The 22,587-nt window shown below is 35.6% G+C and overlaps 2 pseudogenes; one reads left to right on the plus strand and one right to left on the minus strand.

Annotated features, from left to right (window-relative positions):
- The window catches only part of LOC141630537 (flotillin-like protein 6), a 54,915-nt pseudogene extending 39,200 nt beyond the window's left edge, over positions 1–15,715 (plus strand).
- A 2,180-nt stretch (positions 15,716–17,895) lies between these two features.
- The window catches only part of LOC141630538 (homeobox protein knotted-1-like 3), a 44,752-nt pseudogene continuing 40,060 nt past the window's right edge, over positions 17,896–22,587 (minus strand).

Here is a 22,587-nt window from a genome sequence, read left to right on the forward strand (position 1 = left end):
CCCGGTGTCAAATTAGGAATAACTTGGAGGGAAAGCAAGAAACCTTAGCTCATCGAGCTCCCCTCTATAAAGAGCCTCAATGAAAAGAAGAAAGATCATCAGGAAATACGAGAACTAAACTCTAGCATTCATAGCAAGCGAACAAACTGTACTTCCTCTCGAATTATAGTGAAAATATTGGTGGGATTCCGTCTCCCCCCGCGGTTGTTTCCCACATCGGGTTTTCCGCGTCACCAAAATTGCCTGTGTTCTTTATTTACGTCGCTCATACAGGTTAACATACAACAATCAAACGAATCATAATTCAGACTTAACGTTAAGACTACTTTAACCCTAAATTGGTAGAAATTTACCAAAACAGAAGCTGCTAATCAGGTTCCTTTTTATGCTTGAATTTAAGTATTTACACGGTCTTGCAAAAATACTTAATGTAGGTAAAACTCTACCTGAAAACTGAAAAACTAGTTCTTATAATCTAGGAATACGTGATCCTTCATGGATCTAAAAGAAATTCTTGGATTTGACGATCCCACAAGACACCATTTGATGAATATTTGATCAAATCAATTGATTAAAACAGTCAAAACACCCTTTAATGTTACACTTATTAAAATTTCACACCTTATTTTTTTAAAACTTAGAGCATGTTTGGCCTCGATTCTCAAAAATGCGTTTTTGTTTTTCAAACTTAATTTTTCGAAAGTGTTTTTCATAAGCAGCTATGGGCAAAAATATGGATTTTTAGTTTTTGAGAATTTTTGTTTAACTTTTAGAAAACGATGTGTTTGGCCAAAAAGTGTTTTTGAATCCAAAAACACTTTTACAAACTACACCAAACACATACTTAATACCTTAAAGCTTAATGTGCACTTCATTCACATTTTGGTACCTTAAGTGGATTTAGGCCAAAAAAAAAATGTGAAATACTGTCGAGATTGAATCAACCGTGACTTGTAGTTATAAGAGGGAAGGGAAGAGGTTGAAAATGTGAACGGAGTGCATCATAAATACGTCGTCATGTCTTTAAAAAATGGTCGGAATATTCCATACTAGATTTTGTGCCCGTGCGTTGCACGGTTTTCAAATTTGTCCTTCCTCTAATTGTTTAGACCTTTTAATATCATTTTGAATTATACGTAAAAGTTGTCTATACCTTACCCTATTGAACGTTATTTTTTTTTTTTTACATTATCATTTTTCATATTCATATATGTTCAATATCTCATGCTTTTATTAATTATTGTTCAATTTAATTACTAAACATGCATGTTTAATTACTAAACATGAGTATATTACTTTGGTATTGTGTTTTGTTTCGTTAATTACTAAACAAAAGCTACCAAGAGTAAAGGTCAAAGCTACCTTATTTAAGTAAGACTATGAAACTTTTGTTTTTGTATTGTGTTTTATTTCATTAGTTACAACGCGTAACTTACTCATCCCAACTTGAGTAACAATTTACGTTTTCCTTATTTAATCGTCTCGGATGTGTATATACTTTTTTTTTTTCTATTTTGATTATGTTTCTAAGTGAAATTACTCAAATTTGTATCAATCTTCTTATTTGAAGTTGGTCTTTTATTGAGATTAGTGAGAGACCATTTTTCCTGAAAATTTATGCTCTTCCCGTAAAAAAACTGTAGGTTGAAAAATGAAATATTTTTATAACAAAAAAAAATCAATAAAAATGAAAAAAGTGACGTCTTCTAACTTCATAGATAACCTTTTTTTATGTATGAGAACGATGATGAGAAATAAGGATCAGTATGTACTCAATAACTGTCAGATATATCTACTTCAAATATCAAATAATATGGATACGATGGCTTACGCTCACCGTAAACATTGAGTTAATGTACGTATAGTAAACAAATAGATTTATCGTTTAGGTTGGCATCACTACCACTATTAATAAAATTGCATGCACATATATTTAGTTGCATGGTTTATGTACGTATTCATACGGATTTCATGTATTATTATCATGAATATGTGGATGTAACATTATTTGTACTTTTACTTATGTATCAGTGATTATATATTATTCTTGAAAAAATGTGTGGGTTTATATATATCTATGATACGGTCGTTATGTACCAAAAATAAAATACCTAAGTACTACTAACAGAAGTCAGCGGTGAGTAGGGTCGATCTCCACAGGGAGGCTATTTTGCTAATTATCTGTTTAACTCAGTCTGTCAAGATGTCACAGAAATGGGGGTTTAAATTATTTTACTAAGCTATTAAGAGATTAAAAGAGAGAAATTAACAGTAAGAGAAGGGAACTAGGATTTCGGGTCATCAATAAATGTCAGTCAATCACAGCTAAGGTCACAGATCAGTCGATGTGTCGGTCTAACGGGCAACGAATATCTCCTTTCGGTCTCAATTCGCCCTAAAATGCTATTAGCTTAACTTTCGCCCTCACTAAAGCATCCTATTGTTCACTGCAGGTCTCACCCCTTCCAACCTTTCGGTCCAGGTTAAGGTTTACCAATATTAAAAGGCTAATTGTGTCGACTCAACCAGCATGATACAGTTAAAGCAGCGATTAACAACATAGACTACAACTACAACGACAGATCTAATAACCTAATTAGCAACTAACATTGGTCTATTAAATCACCTAATCCTAGCAGAGGAATTTAGCTAGACATAATTGAAATAAGAATAAGAACAAGGAAAAGAATAATAAACATTAACATAAAATAAAGACGGAAAAGAAGGGAAAGAAGTTACAGTAGAAATAGATCCGGAATTAATAGAAGAATAAAGTAGCAGCAGTAAAAGTAACGTATGATGTGTGTGGCGGAGTTACAAATGACGTCTCCCCTTCCTATTTATAAGAAAAATAGGATTTTATTCAATCTAATGACGGATTTAAGCTAAAAGCCCAAGCCCGTAAGAGAAACCACTCGATCGAGTGGTTTAAAACCACTCGATCGAGTAAACTAAAGCTTAAACCACTCGATCGAGTAGAAAATCTACTCGATCGAGTAAATCCTAAAATGCAACTACTCGATCGAGTAGAAAAAGGACTCGATCGAGCAAAATTGTACTCGATCGAGTACTTTCCAGCATCAATTTCCTGCTTTGCGCACTGAACTTCAAACGGCTGCCATTTATTCGTTACTTGGGCAAACAGGGTGATTCCGGTGGCGTTGGAAAGCTAAGAGGACAAGATTTCATATCCAATTGGAATCACCTGAATATAAGTTGTAGAACTCGAGATATGGCTCTTCAAATTAGGCACTAGCAATTTGAAGTGCTTCCTTTGCTCGCCTAGCTATCTTTCTTCTTTGCGCATCTCAAAATAGCTACATTCCCGCTCCAAATTCACTCTTCCTCCAAATTCATGCTAAACGGACGGTAAAAGGCTTGATTTCACTACTTTCTAGTCCATTCCTGCAATTAAGACAAAATAAACCAAAGTAGCATATTCGGGGCATTTCGTAGCATAAAACTGCGATAATAGCATAGAAATACGTGCTAAAATAGGCTAAAAATACTATACAAAATGCACGTATCAAATCTCCCCAAACCAAACCTTTACTCGTCCTCGAGTAAACTAAATGCAAACTAATGGAACGGAAAAGATAACTTAGAGCTAGCTACAAATGCCCACTTAAACCAATTTAATGCAAGCAAACTAACACTTATAGCTAACAGTCAAATGCAAACGAGTTATAAGATGTTTATAATAAAGCTGAACCGTCGACCTTGCAAGACCTTTAATAATGGACTCTCACGGGTCACTCTTCTCTCATGAAGCAAAGGGTGAACATATATATGTAAGAGAGAAAGAAAAATAGTCGCTCACCTAGACTACGACCCACATAAACATGCATGCAACTAATATGATAGACAATTCTAACTACCGTACACACATTCCAACCAAACAAGGTCCTGTCACAGCCGAGGGCTTACAAAAATATGGTAAATTGAGGCAATGGGTAAGAAAAGGCAAAACATTTATGGGAATGTGGAGGTATAGGTGAAACCGTCTCATAATCAAACAACATCTTATTTTTTCTTTTTTTTTTCTCTTTTTTTTTCAGTTTCTTTTTTTTTTTTTCTTTTCGGATTCCTTTTTTTTTTCATTTTTCATGTCTTTTTTCCTTTTTTCACGTCTTTTTTTCATCAACCTCCTTTTCTTCTTAGATTACCAACTCCGAATCAACAGAATACGAGCCAAACTTGGCACAATAAAAAATATACCGCAAAACATACACAAAACTAGCTTGACAAGGCAGGCTAAATTTGGGATGTAGTTAAGGGTCAAAAGGCAAATTTGGCTAATGTGGAGTTAAATGGGTAAAAATAAAAGAAAGGGGAGATTGTAAGCACCTCCCTGCATGTGACACCAACCACTAACCCGAATGTATGATGGCAAAAAGCAATTGAGTTTCATATACGTGCAAATTGATGATACATGATATGCAAGGAGTAACTACTCACAATCCTACATGAAACTGGTCATAAATGACACCAGTTTATACGGCTCTAATCCTTAGAATATATAAGTAGGTTGCCAAAATTTCAGGTCAAGTCTATTCGTTCAGCTAAATTTGAACATTAACTCGTAGATATGCAAAAAGACAATGCTAAAAAGATATAATAGTTTATTGCAAGGCTTAAGCAAAAAGACAAATAATAGTGCAATTTCATCACTGAAATCTACCGTTCCGACTCAACCTATATGCTAAAAATAAACGTGAATTTTTTTGAATTTTTAAAATTTTTCAATTTTTTTTGAGATTTTAAATTTTATATGAAAATAAAAAACAATGCAATACATAAATTAAACGTGATAACATAAATGCAATTAAAGACAAGATGCAGACACAGATATGGATGCATAACCTCCCCAAACCAAACCGTACAATGCCCCCATTGTACCAAAACATGGAAAGGAAACGCAAACTAAAAGAGAAAGAGAGTAAATACGGAAAACTTACAAGATTGCGCGAATAAGGGACCTCCCCAAACCAGCCAGCGACGTGGGAGGTCACTAATAGCTCCGAAACATCGTCACTAGAAGCTAATCCAAGCAATGGGCGTCCAAAACAGCTCGACCGAGAGGAATAGTGGTCAATCGAGTAAATTTTTTTTTTTTTTTACAGTTACTTGATCGAGTGAAATAAGTACTCGATCGAGTGATTTCAGCAGCAAAAGCTCTCGATCGAGTACAAAAAGTACTCGATCGAGTGATCCTCAGTGTATTCCTGCAAAACGCAATAAAAATAGCCCGCAAAACTGACAAAGCAAGCATATTGATATAGTTTATGGTATGAAAACCATTTATTACAACTGAAATGAAATAGAAAATTAAAAATAAATCTCCGGGTTGCCTCCCGGGTAGCGCTAGCTTCAGTCAGGTCCCAGCTCGACCTTCTTTTCTTCGAACATCTCTAATCAGTTATAATCAAAACAGCTCAAAGCGTGCAGCATAAAATCATACATCTGCGCATGTGCTACAAAAAAGCATAAGTAGAAACATAGTGGAATAAAAATATAGGAAATAAAAATGTTAAACTGTTTAAGTCTAACAAATTTCCTATGAGAGCTCCTAAATTTATCCACAAAATATAGGAGCGCGGGAGCAATAGACGATAAAATAAGGTCCCGTTTCAGATTAACAATATTGAAATGATAAGGACGGCGGAAAATCGTTAAATTATTCGACCTACTGGGAAGGGGCAAAGCATTATAATGTGCAGCGTAAGTTAAACGAGGCAATTTACTATTTAAACAAACAAAAAATAAATTATCGTTTACTACCTCGGGTTGGTCGCTCTCATTGACGGAATCATTAACAAAGGAAGATATTACCTCTTCCGCGCTAGGAGCAATCACCGACTCAGCTGCCTCTTCGTCACCCTCCTCAGTGGATATCGTCCCGTAAATCGCAGCCTCTTGTGCATCCGACTCGGCTTTGAATAGGGGAGATTCACCGTATCCATTATCATCGTCAAAATCGTCATCCAAAACAAATCCACATGACGAATTAATGCTCTCGCTGGCCAGTTCAGTCGATCGAGTAGAATTGTTGCTCGATCGACCATTTCCTTCCTGATTTTCACTCGATCGAGTAGAAATATCACTCGATCGAGAACTTTCTTCTGGAAATTCACTCGATCGACTAATATAAGTCACTCGATCGAGTGATTCTTCTGTCTGACAAAGATGAAATCTTCGTGTATGCTATTGAAATATGATAGAACTTCGTCATCCGAGTCATAAAGATCATCCTCAAGATTGGGCAACACGGGTTCTTCATGGGAAAAACCGCTCTCAATAAAGTATACCTCTTCGCTTTTGCCAACTATCGACTCGCTAATCGAGCTATTATGGACTCGAGCTCATCAATGTGCGCGAAAAACCGTCTATCATGCTCTTGCCTTTTGGAGGCAAGTATCTCTAACAAAGATTTCAGCTCCGCAATCTCTTCTTCTTGTATATCAGGAGGATCTTGTTGCGGTGGCCATTGATAGGGTGGATGTGGCGTAGGAGAAGTGCAATAATTACCACAACCCCAAGATTTCTTCCTTTCCCAACTAGCAGGTTTTTCATATTGGGCTTCAAACTGAGCGATTAGTCGGGAGACAGATGTCATCTCGGCAAAAGGGATCGAAGGTACTCAAGCCTTCCCTTCGATAATCTCCCTCGGTAGCCTGTCTAATAAACCTGTAGGCCTATCAAAACAGCACTAAAGAAAAAGATAAGAACAGCCTCAAGGTACTTAGTCTTCCCTTGAGGCGAAAGGACAAACAAAATAAAAACAGGAAAAGCGTCGCCTGCCCAAGCAACGGCGCCAAAATTTGATACGGTCGTTATGTACCAAAAATAAAATACCTAAGTACTACTTACAGAAGTCAGCGGTAAGTAGGGTCGATCTCCACAGGGAGGCTATTTTGCTAATTATCTGTTTAACTCGATGCGTCAGGATGTCACGAAATGGGGGTTTAAATTATTTTACTAAACTATTAAGAGATTAAAAGAGAGAAATTAACAGTAAGAGAAGGGAACTAGGATTTCGGGTCATCAATAAACAACAGTCAATCACAGCTAAGGTCACAGATCAGTCGATGTGTCGGTCTAAGGGGCAACGAATATCTCCTTTCGGTCTCAATTCGCCCTAAAATGCTATTAGATTAACTTTCGCCCTCACTAAAGCATCCTATTGTTCACTGCAGTTCTCACCCTTTCTAACCTTTCGATCCAGGTCAAGGTTTACCAATATTAAAAGGCTAATTGTGTCGACTCAACCAGCAGGATACAGTTAAAGCAGCGATTAACAACATAGACTACAACTACAACGACAGATCTAATAGCCTAATTAGCAACTAACATTGGTCTATTAAATCACCTAATCCTAGCAGAGGAATTTAGCTAGACATAATTGAAATAAGAATAAGAACAAGGAAAAGAATAATAAACATTAATATAAAATAAAGAGGGAAAAGAAGGGAAAGAAGTTACAGTAGAAATAGATCCGGAATTAATAGAAGAATAAAGTAGCAGCAGTAAAAGTAATGTATGATGTGTGTGGCGGAGTTACAAATGACGTCTCCCCTTCCTATTTATAAGAAAAATAGGATTTTATTCAACCTAATGACGGAGTTAAGCTAAAAGCCCAAGCCCGTAAGAGAAACCACTCGATCGAGTGGTTTAAAACCACTCGATCGAGTAAACTAAAGCTTAAACCACTCGCTCGAGTAGAAAATCTACTCGATCGAGTAAATCCTAAAATGCAACTACTCGATCGAGTAGAAAAAGGACTCGATCGAGCAAAATTGTACTCGATCGAGTACTTTCCAGCATCAATTTCCTGCTTTGCGCACTAAACTTAAAACGGCTGCCATTTATTCGTTACTTGGGAAAATAGGGTGATTCCGGTGGCGTTGGAAAGCTAAGAGGACAAGATTTCATCTCCAATTAGAATCACCTGAATATCTGTTTTAGAACACGAGATATGGCTCTTCAAAGTAGGCACTAGCAATTTGAAGTTCTTCCTTTGCTCGCCTAGCTATCTTTCTTCTTTGCGCATCTCAAAATAGCTACATTCCCGCTCCAAATTCACTCTTCCTCCAAATGCATGCTAAACGGACGGTAAAAGGCTTGATTTCACTACTTTCTAGTCCATTCCTGTAATTAAGACAAAATAAACCAAAGTAGCATATTCGGGGCATCTCGTAGCATAAAACTGCGATAATAGCATAGAAATACGTGCTAAAATAGGCTAAAAAGACTATACAAAATGCACGTATCAATCTACAACGCCAATTTAAATCTTAAATAATAGCATATCACCTCACCTCTTTAAGTCAATTTAACAACCTTGAAGCAAGATTACAATAATATGAGACTTCGAGTGCTCGCGAACTCCAAGAATTCAGTAAACTAAGGAAGCTTTAAGTAACAGAATGATTCTTATTTTTTTTTATGCCTTGGGCTTATACGCTTATGTGCTTAAATAGTACATAATTTTCCATAATTAAATTATTCTAATATTAATCCTTGGCTAAGTTTTAGAAATTGTCTCCCTTCAATTATTCTGTATCCTTTTATTTGGCTTGATCCTCTCCTTAATTTTGATATATTTATTACCTTGATTTATGCCCATCCTTAATTCATGCTAATCATAACTGAATGCATCATCCTGGGTTGATTTACGAACTCTAGTTGATCGACGCGGACTTGGTATGCTTGCGGGTGTAACATCTACATATATCCCTATAATTTGCCCATTAATTTTTTGCTAAGATGTTGCTCCTATCACTTCTTGGAAAATCTTTTAAGAAAAGATAAACAAAAATTGAAAAATTAATTACCCAATCATATGAGTTGGTCTTGCACGAACATATTATAGAAGAGTATTTGCGGTGCCTCAAAGCCATACTGCTCATAGCCTTTATCCTTTATGTGATTCATTTCAACATCGAACTAATATATCAAATAATTACAAATCGAGCAATAAATGAAAGAACTAAAACAACCAACCTTAAAAAACTTACGTCAAAAGAAATAGAGTACCGTAAGAATTTAATTAAGATGAACCATGAGGAAAAATAAAATTTAAGAGGTCTAATACATGGTCAATGCTCAAAAATACAAAAATATGAAACGATGAATGGGTAAGAGGCCGAATTAATGAAAATATGGATATTATATTTACAAATCGAAAACGAAGACGGGTTCAATGGTTCTGGGTTACACGGTGGTTGCAGGTACTGTTGTGGTGAGAATTGGTGATGAATGAATGGTGGTGACGGGGTGCATGATGACGAAAACGAAAAGCGCTGATGTGGCTGCAATATAGGTTGCTGCTGCTGGTGTTTGGATTGGTGTCGAATCTCGGCTAGAGGATGGACTGATGATGCATGGTTGCTGGGGAATGGTGAATGAAGGATGATGATGATGGTGAAATGAAATTTATGATACGAGTTGATGGTGATTGGGGACAGAGGTGAGCTCGGTGTTTGGTGGATGTCTTAGAAGAAGCAGTGATGGTTTAATGGTGGGAAAGGGCTTGATGTCGGGTTTTGGTGAGCGGTGTTTGAGCTGCTGCTGCAAATGGAGATGGCGGATGGAAAAATGGTGTTTGATGATGATGGAATAGTGGTGTGCGGCAGTACTTTAGTGTTGCGTGTTTGCAAATTGCAAATATGAATTCCATCTTTTGATGGTATATATAGTCATATAAGTTTATGATTTTCCAATGATACATAACTTATAAAACTCTATTAGATAGAATTTGCACAAATATTGGGGATAACTAACTATACATAAAATTATTTTAAATAAAATTAATAAAATCGTATGTAGATAAAATTTGCATAAATATTGAGATAATTATACATAATATTATTTTAAATAAAAATTAATTAGGTAATTTTAAAAAGTTGGAGTCTCTAGAATTGCCTGAAAAAAGCCTTTTTTATATATATATATATATATATATATATATATATATATATATATATATATATATATATATATATATATATATATATATTGATTTTTTGGTCTAAATCCACTTAAGGTACCAAAATGCGAATAAAATTCACATTAAAATATTAAGTTTTAAAAAACTTTTTTATAAGGTGTTAAGTTTTAAAAAGTGCAACATTAAGGGCGTGTTTGGATTGAGGTATTTGGAGGGAAAAGAAAGGGAGGGTGAGTACCTTATTTGGATAGCTCATGAGAGTGGAGGGAAATGGAGGGGGAGAGATTTGGAGGGATCCAATTTCCCTCCTACAAACTTAATCAAAATCTCTCCACAATCATCAATATATAACTAAAGGAGGCTTTTTTTTCTAATTATACTATTAGAATTAGAATTAGGAGATAATTAATTATTTAAAATTTTCTATTATACTTAGGAATATAATTTTCCTATTAGAAATGAGAATTAATTAATTATTTTACAATTTTCCTATTAGAAATAAGAAATAAATTAACAATTTATTAAGGCTTATTTTTCCTAATTATACTATTAGAATTAGGGGATAATAATTGTTTAAATTTTCTCTATTATAATTAGGAATATGATTTTCCTATTAGAAATGAGAATTAATTAATTATTTTACAATTTTATTATTAGAAACAGGAAATAAATTATTTATCTACAATTTATTAATATTAAAAAATTATTCATTAGTATTTGTTCACTTTTTATTAAATTAGAAGGCCAAAAAAACTTTGATATAATTAGGAATATAATTTTCCTATTAGAAATGAGAATTAATTAATGAGGCTTTTTTTTCTTATTATACTATTAGCATTAGAATTAGGAGATAATTAATTATTTATAATTTTTCTATTATAATTACGAATATAATTTTCCTTTTAGAAATGAGAATTAATTAATTATTTATATAATTTTCCTATTAGAAATTAGAATTAATTAATTATTTTACCATTTTCCTATTAGAAATAGGAAATAAATTAACAATTTATTAAGGCTTTTTTTTTCTAATTATGCTATTAGAATTAGGAGATAATAATTATTTAAATTTTCTCTATTATAATTAGGAATATGATTTTCCTATTAGAAATGAGAATTAATTAATTATTTTACAATTTTATTATTAGAAACAAGAAATAAATTAATTATCTACAATTTATTAATATTAAAAAATTATTCATTAGTATTTGTTCACTTTTTATTAAATTAGAATGGAAAAAAAACCTTTGAAATATTTATAATATCCAATTTTATAACAATTTTCGATTAAAAAAATGAGGTAGTATGAGGCTAAAAGGCCTTAGGCCGAACTGGGTTGTGACAAATGTGCATGCATAATACGTACTACATGGAATTTACTCATGTAAAGAGTAAAATGAACGCTGAAATATGCCCCTACGTCTTTTGTTATTGCTAATGTCATATTTAATTATACATAATACGAAGTTTATTTTTCAAATGTCATATGTATTTCTCCTACTAATTTTAAGTTATTTCCCTCACAATGCACTTCAACTTCTATTGATAATTTATTATTATATTATTTACATTCATTTGTCATTATATAAAAGTATATTAATAAAAATTTAAATAAGATATTCACAAATTATTGATAAGTACAAAGTTTGATATCTATTTTTCAAGGAGTGTTAAAAGATAAATAAAGTTGCTGCTAATTTGCGAATCGAAATATCATATTATGACAAATGAGTAAATGTTTTGAAAAACTTTACTGTGCGATTGTTTCACAATTTAAAGTAAAAATGGTACCACGAGTAATAAAATAGATTTGAATGAGGCTTGAAGGTAAATTAGATACACTTATTATAGAAACATATATAAGGTTAAGATTCAATTCAAGCAACGATCACCATTAAAAAACAACATGAAAAACACATATAAGGGTAAGAGTAGTCTCCCTAACATAGTGAAGACTGTCTCTCTCAAACTTTTCTTTTGACAAATTTACATGCATAAAAAACGGTACTATTCAATTATATGGAGCAAACTAATTATTGTTGATCCTATATATTTTTTTGGTGTAAATTGAGCACATCATCATTATAATTTAGGGAGAGATACGAATTAGGGAAGGGTGAGACGTATTCGTCATGCATAATACGATGCTTTAACCAGTTTTAGGCAAAAATATAAAAATAAATGAAAAAATTTAAACCTAAAACGGGGTCACGTACTTGCCAACTCTTCTATAATTCTCTACCGCATTAATATTCTCATGAAGTTTATGACATTTATTTTATATTAATAAAAAAAATTATTATACTGCTTCGTACCTTTTGTGATTTATAACTTTTAGCTAACTTATTTGAACTTGCTAAAATTTATATATTTTAAGTGAAGAATATTAATTATAAATATGATAAAGATAAAGTTTGATCTTTAATTTCCTCGGAGATAAAAAAACTCAATTTTTATTTTCTTATAATATAGTAATTAAAGGTTATAATGTAAAACAGGAAATTACACCACAATCTACTATTTCAATATGTCGATGATCAACACTCAAAATAGCACATTTATTTAAATAGTGTAAAAACTCTCAAAATGCTAAAAAACGAAAGGTTCAATCTGTCGTTATCAAACAAAACCTAAGTTTCTGCATTTTTTTGTCATGTTCAACTTAATCTTTACGGGATGTAAAAATAATAAAGTTCAGAAAGTAGCGGTTAGTTTTCTGTTAGTTAGATGGACTTTTCAAGAGAGAGATGCAACTTTGCATTTTAGACCGTTTTATGTGTGAACCGAAGGGATTAAGTAGTGGCCTAAAGGTTGTTTTCAGTGGGAATGCGGTTGATTGCGACGAGTTGGTTGACTAAAGTTTTTCCTTACTAGATCTAGAAAGGGGATAATAATTATGAGATAATAAAATTTGAAGAAAAAAGGACAATAAAAATGAGATGGAGGTAATAAGATTTATTTATGCAAAATGAAGTAAATAGCAAAGTTCGTGTATATATATAATATTCAAACTTATTTAGTTTAAAAACATAGTACCCAAACACTTTGTTTTCGTACCTGGAATGGAGGTAGGTGAGGGGACGAGAAAAAGACTAGGAAGGGAAAGAGGCAGAGATAAGAGGGAAGATTGCTTCTTAAACTTTTTTTTGTTGAAGGAGAAATAAATTGTACGTCTTCGACAAGGGAGACGAGGATCCATATCATCTGGAGTAGAGATTGGTGTTTCATGGAGGTGAATGTGATTTATGACTTCTTAGATATAAAATGTGGCAGAAAGGTAGTGATAATGGTAGTGGATTGGAGGTTGTTTCAAGTAGTAAGAAGTAATCACATTGGCTGATGTTTTATTTTGCGGCTAAATTACTGGGTTGGAGGGAGGATGCATTTGTAGAGGGTGATGAATTTAACGAGGATAGTGATAGTAACTAAGGTTATTTATCAGCAAAATATCTCTTGCATTAAAACATATAAGTAACCTGAATAATAACAAGAAACCTCAAAAGATCATACTGATAAAAAGTTTGACCCCATCAATCCAAATTAAAGTAAAATCTTAATTCTAACAACATTGTCGAGAGTAAGGGTTAGTTTCGATTGGCTTGTGGATTTTTGTAGTAGGGGTTTAGTTTTTCACTTGGTTGGATAAATTTGAGAGAAGTTTCGAAGACAAGGATCGATCTTTCAAGGGATGAGATTGTTTTAGATCATGTGTGTGAATAGGGAAGAAAAATAGGGGTCTACGTGAAAGATTTTGTTTCAAATGAGAATATGGGGGGCAAGACTATTGCTATAGAAGGAGGGGGGGGGGGGGTTTGTCATAAGCAGCCCTAGCCATGTAGTATTGCGTCGGAATTTGGTTCACATTCAACCGTACTTCTATAGTTTGACCGGGAGATATAACATTCTAACTACCTCTAAATGTTTTTACATAATTACAATTTGATCCAGCAATGATTAAATTATGGTTGTTATTCAAAAGTAGGAGATTCGTTGCATCATTGAGTTGATTATGCAGAGTAAAAATTATTGTTTTCCTTGACCAATTGAAAAACAAACAGGTATTAATGAACAAATTCTAAAAACTATCAGCCCAAGTATCATATATATATAATCTTCATATTGGTTTTATTTTCCTAAAAAAAGTATTTTATTAATCAAACACTCTTTTATTCGTATGTATATTATTTTAACGGGAATTATTTGTAGGTCATGCGGCATACATAAAATCTTAGACATGAACGATGTACTATATGTCTATATTCCATTTTATTGTGAAATTTATCACACATTATTTTAATAACCGTGCAACGCACGGGCAAGAAAACTAGTAGGCAAGATTTGAAGGGAAATTGTATCCAAACAACCACATTTTATTTATTATTCCAATTCGTATGAAATATAAAAGTATGTCATGTAGGCTAAGATAGACGTGGCAGAGGCGAGAAAGAAGGTAGTAATAGGATCAAAGTCAAGGGAAGGCGAGATATTGCAGAATTCAGCTGCCATAGATGCTGAGACGAAGATCATATCCGTACAAAGAACAGGACAAGCGAAAAAGGAGCAGTTGAAGGTGAATGCGGAAGTTTCAATCTTCGAAAATGAATGGATTGCTAAGGTGGCTAAGACGAATGCTGAGTTGGCAACGAAGAAAGCTCGTTGGATGCGGGATGCTCAGGTTGCTGAGGTAGAAGCTGAGAAAGTGGTCAAGTTAAGGGAAGTTGCATTGCAAAAAGAGGTTGAAGTCTTGAATGCTTTAACTCAAACTGAGAGATTGAAGGCTGAGTTTCTGAGTAAAGCTAGTGTTGAGTATGAAACCAAGGTTAGTTCTTACTTCCTCCGACTCAACAAATTGTTTACTTTTGCTTTTTGTGCGGTTTCTTTCTTTCTTACATAACCTCCTTATTTCTTTCTTAGCTTTGTTAACCAATAATAATGTTAACCCAATGCTTCAAGAGCTCTCGTAGATGGTCAGTAAGACAAGACTGGTTGACACAACCTTACCTACATGTTAAAAATACACAGAGACGTTTTCTAGGTGACTATAATGAAAATTGATTTAAGAACTACATCGATAGACTATTTCACAATAAAAAATTGCAACCAATTTAGTGAGTTATTTTTCTTTATTACATGAAAATATATTCGGCTTTAAAGAATCGTGAGTTTTTGGCTCTGTTAGAATTTGAGAAATTTTCACGAGTTTGATGCTAAAATATACTTTTACAAAAGGTGCAACAAGCAAATTGGGAACTATACCAACAACAAAAGGCAGCAGAAGCAGCACTATACAAGAAACAAAAGTAAGCTGAAGCACAGAAAGCGTTAGCCGAGGCCATATTCTACACTCAACAACAAGAAGCTGATGCTGAGTTCTACCCCAAGAAAAAAGAAGCCGAGGGTATAACAACACTTGCACAAGCGCAAGGCACATACCTAAAGACCTTACTTCAGTCCCTTAATGGGAATTACGTGTCTCTAAGGGACTATATGATGCTCAACAATGGCATGTTCCAAGACATTGACAAGATTAATGCTGAGGCTATCAAAGGTTTGAACCCCAAGATTAGTGTGTGGACCACCACCGGTGGTGGAGGCGTTCAACTCCATAGGTCTGGTGATAGAGTGGTTGGTGGTGGTGCTGGTGATGCTATGTCCGAAATAGCTAGTGTTTATAAGACTTTGCCACCTTTGTTCACGACGGTTCAGGAACAAACTGGAATGGTTCCACCTTGGTTGGGTACTATGAAGAAAGGTAACAATGTCTGATCATCGACATATAATTGATTGAGTCATCCTTCCGACCTTCCCTCAGATTCGAGTCGTTAAGGTACATGGAAATACAATGTCTGAGATTTGATTTTTTTTTTTTGAGAAAATCATTACGGTTTAATTCATTCCACGCAAATCCAAAAATGCAACATCAACAAAGTTCAACGGATAGTCACATCCAAATGCGCCTACCAACATGCCAAGGTATAGCATGAGCTACTTCGTGCGCCAACCTATTAAAATTTCTACTAACATATGTAATTAAAACTGAATCGAAACTAGCACAATTACACAAAATATCATTGTAAATAAGGCAAAGTTCACTCCTTCCACGTAGCTTTTTCTTCAAATCTTCGACCACTCTAAGACAGTCGCTTTCAATCTATCGTAATACTCCTCATGCCCATCCTTTTTGCTTCCTCGATTCCGAGTAGTATCGCCTCTGCTTCCGCCACTGACACCTCCCTACACTCAACCTCCTGAACTACCACGTCCCACACCACACCTCCTTCAGCGTCACGGCAAACAGCCCCAAGCCCCACCCCAACTCCCTCCTTAACACCCGCATCCACATTCACTTTCCACTCCCCCTTACATAGTTTCATCCAGCCCCCAACCCATGCCTCCTCTATTTCTCCGTGCCTCATAGTCTTCTTGCCATCCAAATGTAATGACTCCATCTCCCATATTAATCCTTACACCCTCCGTTGACCACCTCTCACCATTCTTGTTAAAAATGGTGATCCGGATCGTACGATCCTACGATCCAAAAAGTGGAAAACGATTGAAATCGTCGTAGGATAAGGATCGGGTAGGATCACATCCGATCATACAGGATCGTGTAGGATCGATGGTAGGATCGTAAAATGCTTATCTGTGGTATAAATTTGTGAGTTGGTTGTTCTTTTATACTTACAACTCTAAATTAAAGGTATATTTAATATATTGATATAATTATTAAGGCTTTCATGTCATTAAATAAACTTTTAACACTATACATCACAAATTATACCAAATTGTTTACATAAACTTGTTTATCCAAGCTATTTGTAGGATCTTATGATCGTATGATTCGATCCTGCGATCCGATCCTACCACCCCTCTTCGATCCAAAGTAGGATCCCAATCCTGACAACATTGCCTCTCACCATCAAACACCATCTTATTCCACTTCTCTCATATCACCGAACAAATCGTCATAAACTCCACCTTCTCACGCCCCTCCATCTCTCTCAACATGCCTTCTACCCACTCCCTCACCCGCATAATCCCAATATTCCTATCCACCTCTATCCCCATAGCCTCCCATATCCCATCCCCCCACCCACAGCCCCTCACTACATGGAGACAAGTCTCCATATTGCTATGACACTGAGGACACGAACCGCCAGCCAATCCCAATCGAATTGCAATATTTGCCTTAGTCGGAAGAGCATCGTTACATAGCTGCCACATGAAAGCCTTAATTCTTGGTATAACTGGGACACTCCAAATTGCAATATTTGATTATTTCTGTGGAGTGGTGGAATTTGATTTTTTCTGTTGTTTGTTGCTAGAATTTGACATGTAATGTGTGGTGTTGTAAATTGTAATTCCGAAAATAAATATCGCAGTATTCTTTATTTGTCCTAATGAATTTGAAGCTTACATCCGGAAAAGGATTACTAGAACCAATATACATTGATAGAATAAAAAATATCACTTACAAAAAGCATATAAACAACTAAACAAGCATTTTCACAAGAACATAAGTTATTCTATAATCAATCTAAATATAGGAAGAATATAAACCGATTAATCAATCTGTATAACCAAAAAGGTTACAAAATTACAAAATTCTTCCTACAATTTGAGGTCCATATACCATTACAGTAGCTGTTTCTGCTGGTGTTCCTACTCCGATCTGTCAAAACTTACCCGATCCTGATGATCTGTTCACGCTTTTAAGTCTGCCTATATGTAGGTTGAATTTGATCAATTTTGACGATCTTCAACTCATAAGCTGGGTCCTATTTCTAGTTTTGTAGGATCATGTAACAAGCAGATAAGTAAATGTTGATGTGGCTCAGTAAAATCATTCATTTCCCGTAAACAGTTATGCAATTTTACAGTTTCAGGAAATCCAATGTTGGGAGAATTTAGCAAGCAAGTCTTGAAAATTACCTTTTGCGTTTGCTTTTCACTGCAGTTGAACTCGATGGGTTACTTTGCCAGTTTCTCTTTCTCTGATTGACGAATCAATTGTTGATTTGTTTCAGCTGCAAGCCTGTTTCCTGCACCAATCTTGCCTTGTCTTCCTCCTGCAATTATGAAAACCCGTCAGATGGTTAACTAGTTATATAGACAAGTTATGACAACACATTACATAGTGCTTCAGTCCTCCTGTCTATGATAGGCTGGAGGTCGGATGTACATAAGCTTAGCCCCGTGTTATTGGCACTAAGAACCTGTTTCTAAATGACTCATAGGGAAAATGCGTCCTAAGAATCGTTGCTAATTCACAGTACTGGCGTACACATCTAAATTGCAAAAACAGCAATACGACGACTCAAACTGAAAACTTAAATTAAACGGAAAGAAGAAAGGGAAAGGAAACACACAGTTGGGTATGGCCAAATGGAATGAGACTGCCACCATGCCTTCAAAACAGAGGTTGTGTCACCGGGGAGTTTCCCAGCTCGTCTCTTACGTAAGATTTCTTCCCTTATGTCCACTATTTTCTCCTAGTATCCCTATATATAAGTAATACAACAAGATATAAGTCACCAAATCACCTGAATAGCATTCGAAGCAAATGTCACCAACTTTTTTTCAGTAAAATCCCATACCTGTTTAAGTTCATGCTTAAGCTCTTGCCTTACATGTTCCATGAGCGACCTTTCCCTCTTAGTTGGTACTAAAGGTCCGAATCCCATGGTGTCCGGACCGTCAAAATTTCCGTCAAACAAGTTACTTTCACTATCTAATGGATCATCATCATCTTCATCTGACATAGTTGCTCTTGTACCTTCACCAGGGGATATTCCTGCACAGGATAAATAAACAAGTTGTTGGAATGTAAATTCGTAACAATGGAAATCCGACAGGAAAAAATAGGGAAAGATGAAAACAGAAAAAGACTTATCGTAAGAGATATGCAGTGCCGTGGTAAAAAACCACTGATTTGAAAACTATTACGGCACGACCGCGGTGGATATCGTCTCTCGCCGGTAGTTCCCCAAGGTTAACACTGCAGCCTTCGAACCGCACCACTGAAGTAAGAAGACTTTGGAACGGAACAGAAACTATACTCAGAACATTTTTCAGAGAGATGAAGAAGAAGAGAAAGGAATTGTGAGATTTTCTGTGTGTAAAATGAGGAGGTGAGCTGCTCTATTTATAGTCGAAAATAGAGCAGTTAGGAGCCAAAAAACGCTCCAATCAAACCACAATTAAGGCGTAATAAACGCTCTTAATTGCAGCAATTAACAGACAGATTTGACTGACTGCAAACACTCCTATATACACTGAATGTGGACAAGCCCACATCACACAAGACCAAAAAGGTAAAAGAGGGCCTTTGGCCCGCACCGCAAGTGCTCTACCCAAACCCAAACCCGAGCCCGAGCCCGAGCCCGAGCCCAAGCCGAAGCCGAGCCGGGCCGGGCAGGCGCGTGCGTATGTGTGTTTGGACCCAAACCCACAGGCCCAACACTCACCACAAAAGCCTCCTTGGACCAATCTCTTGCTCCATCAAGTGAAGGAAGCCTTATAAACATCAAAATATTGATGTTCCCCACCAATGTGGGATAAAAGGCAAAGAGAGGAAAGTTGCTTTTCAAGACAACACTCCAACAATCCCCCACTGATGGCGAAGAAAAGAACTAAGAAAAAATTCTGGGTAAGGAAGGATTGGATACTTAAACGTTCAATGTCTTTCGACTTGAATTGACGTTTTAGTGAAATGAGGCAACAACTTACTATTAACAAGTGAATATCTTTCGATTTGAATTCCTTGTTTGGACTTTGGTTGAGACCCCCACAACACATATCATACCTTAAAAGACTGTTCGTTCCGCAAATTCAAAGTCCAACGCTTTTAAAGCCATGCGTTTACCCTGGTTTAGGTGAGTGCTCTAGCAAGAAATTTCATATTTCTCACATAGATAGTGGATGAACCATCACACTCCATAGGTAGCTCAAGTGCTTCTCATTAGCACTTCTCATAAGAGCTATTAAGGACAAAGTCCAACCTCTATAGAAACACAATCCATCAAGTGCGTCTCAAAAGCACCACCAGAATTGGCTATGGATATCAAATGCCATAGGAATGAGCTATAGAGTCCATCAAGTATCACACTCAAACTTGATTCAAGGACTTAAGCCCCATTCCCCTCGACATATCAAGGACTACTCTCCTTGTTAACCCCTTAGTAAGGGGATCAACAAGATTACGTTCGGACTTCACATAGTCCAAAGCAATCACCCCATTTTTCAGGAGTTGTTTTACCACACCGTGCCTGATCCGAATATGTCATTTCTTACCATTGTAGACATTATTCTTAGCAACACTGATAGCTGCTTTACAATCACAGAGAAGGGAGACGGTGCAACTGTCCCCCCCCCACAAAGGCACGTCTGCTAGTAAGTTCCTCAACCAATCTGCTTCTTGACCTGCCAACTCAAGAGCAATGAACTCAGATTCCATGGTGGAGCTAGCTATATAAGTCTGTTTTGCAGACTTCCACGATATAGCTCCTCCACCCAAGGTGAACACATAACCACTAGTGGAATGTATTTCATCATTACTTGCAACCCAATTTGCATCACAATATCCTTCTAAAACAGCAGGAAATTTACCATAATGCAAACACAAATCAATTGTTCCTTTTAGATATTTAAGTAAACGACGAAGTGCATTCCAACGCTCGGCACTGGGGTTATGTGTATATCGACTCAGCCTACTAACAGCATAAGCAATGTCTGGTCGAGTACAGTTCATGAGGAACATCACACTTCCTATAATTTTAGCATATTCTTCTAGTGAGACACTATCACCCAAGTCCTTACACAAAGATATACTAGCATCATAAGGAGTTCTAGCAGGTGCAACATCAAAACTATTAAATTTCTTCAACACTTTTTCAACATAATGTGATTGACTAAGGGATATACCACTTGGGTTTTTCATAACTCTAACTCCAAGGATAACATCAGCTTCTCCTAAGTCTTTCATCTCAAACCGTGATGACAAAAATTGTTTGGTTTTATTTACAACAAATAAATTACTACCAAGAATTAACATGTCATCAACATATGAGCATATAATCACACAATCTGAACCAAACATTTTAGAATAAACACATGAATCAGAATTGTTAGTTATATATCCATCATCAATCAAAGTGTTGTGAAATTTCTCATACCACTGTTTAGGTGCTTGTTTAAGACCATATAGCAATTTTCTCAGTTTACACACTTTACTCTCTTGACCCTTTACCACAAACCCCTCGAGTTGCAACATATAGATCTCTTCATTTAGGTCACCATTCAAAAAAGCAGTTTTTACATCCATCTGATGTACCACAAGATCATGAATAGCAGCCAAAGCAATAAGATGGTGGAAATTTTAGTCACAGGTGAGTAAGTATCAAAATAGTCAATATCTTTCTTTTGTGTAAATCCCCTCACCACAAGTCTGGCCTTGAACCTTTCTATTGTTCCATCAGGTCACCTTTTCTTTTTAAAGATCCATTTGCTACTAATGGGTTTACTACCTTTAGGCAAATTAGTTAACTCCCAAGTCTGATTAGAAACAATAGAATCTAGTTCATTTTTAATAGCTTCTTTCCAAGAAACAACATCTATAGATCTCATAGCCTCATCATATGTTTTTGGATCATCTTCTATTAAAAAAGCAGAAACAAGCTCATCAAAAGCACAAATATCACCTGCGATTTCAGATAAGTGAAGTCTGATAACATCAGTTCTGATGAAATCACTCCCGTAGCTCTTTTCAACTCTGGGCCTTTTGCTCCTTCTTGGTTCAACTGCATGATCCACAGAAGTACTAGTACTCGCATACGTAGAACTGTCAATAGGGTTAACAGGCACAGTAGAAACAACATGGGCATCGGATAGTGATACTGTTTCCTTCTTCAAAGGAAATACCTGCTCAAAAAACTCAGCATCTCTAGCCTCAGATATAGACCTGTCACTTAAAGACATGAACCTATAAGCAGAACTGTTTTGAGCATAACCAATGAAAACGCAGTCATAAGTCTTAGGTCCAATGGTTGGCCTCCTAAAGCTAGGTAAGCCTACTTTAGCCAAACACCCCCACACTTTAAGGTAACTTAAGTTAGGAGCATAACCTTTCCACATCTCATAGGGTGTCTTGTCTAGTTTCTTATGAGGTACCATGTTAAGAATATGACAAGCTGAAAACACCGCTTCCCCCCACATATCATCAGAAAGGCCAGAGCTTAAAAGCATAGCATTCATCATTTCTTTCAAAGTTCTATTTTTTACGTTCAGCTACTCCATTCGATTGAGGTAAGTACGGTGGGCTCTTTTCATGTATTAAACCATTTTTCTTACAAAAATCTACTAAATAACCAGAGCCATACTCTCCTCCTCGATCGGACCTGACTCTTTTAATCTTCCTATCAAGCTGATTTTCTACCTCAATTTTGAACTTTATAAACATGTCCTCAGCTTCACTTTTATTTCTAAGCAAATATACTTTGGTATATCTAGAAAAATCATCAATAAAAGTGACATAATAATGTTTACCACCTCTGCTCATAGTGTTTTTGAAGTCAGCTAGGTCAGTGTGAATTAACTCAAGAAGACTCGTTTGTCTAGTTATAACATGTCTACTAGGTTTC

This window comes from Silene latifolia, chromosome Y, assembly GCF_048544455.1.
Source record: "Silene latifolia isolate original U9 population chromosome Y, ASM4854445v1, whole genome shotgun sequence".
Taxonomy (NCBI): Eukaryota; Viridiplantae; Streptophyta; class Magnoliopsida; order Caryophyllales; family Caryophyllaceae; genus Silene; species Silene latifolia.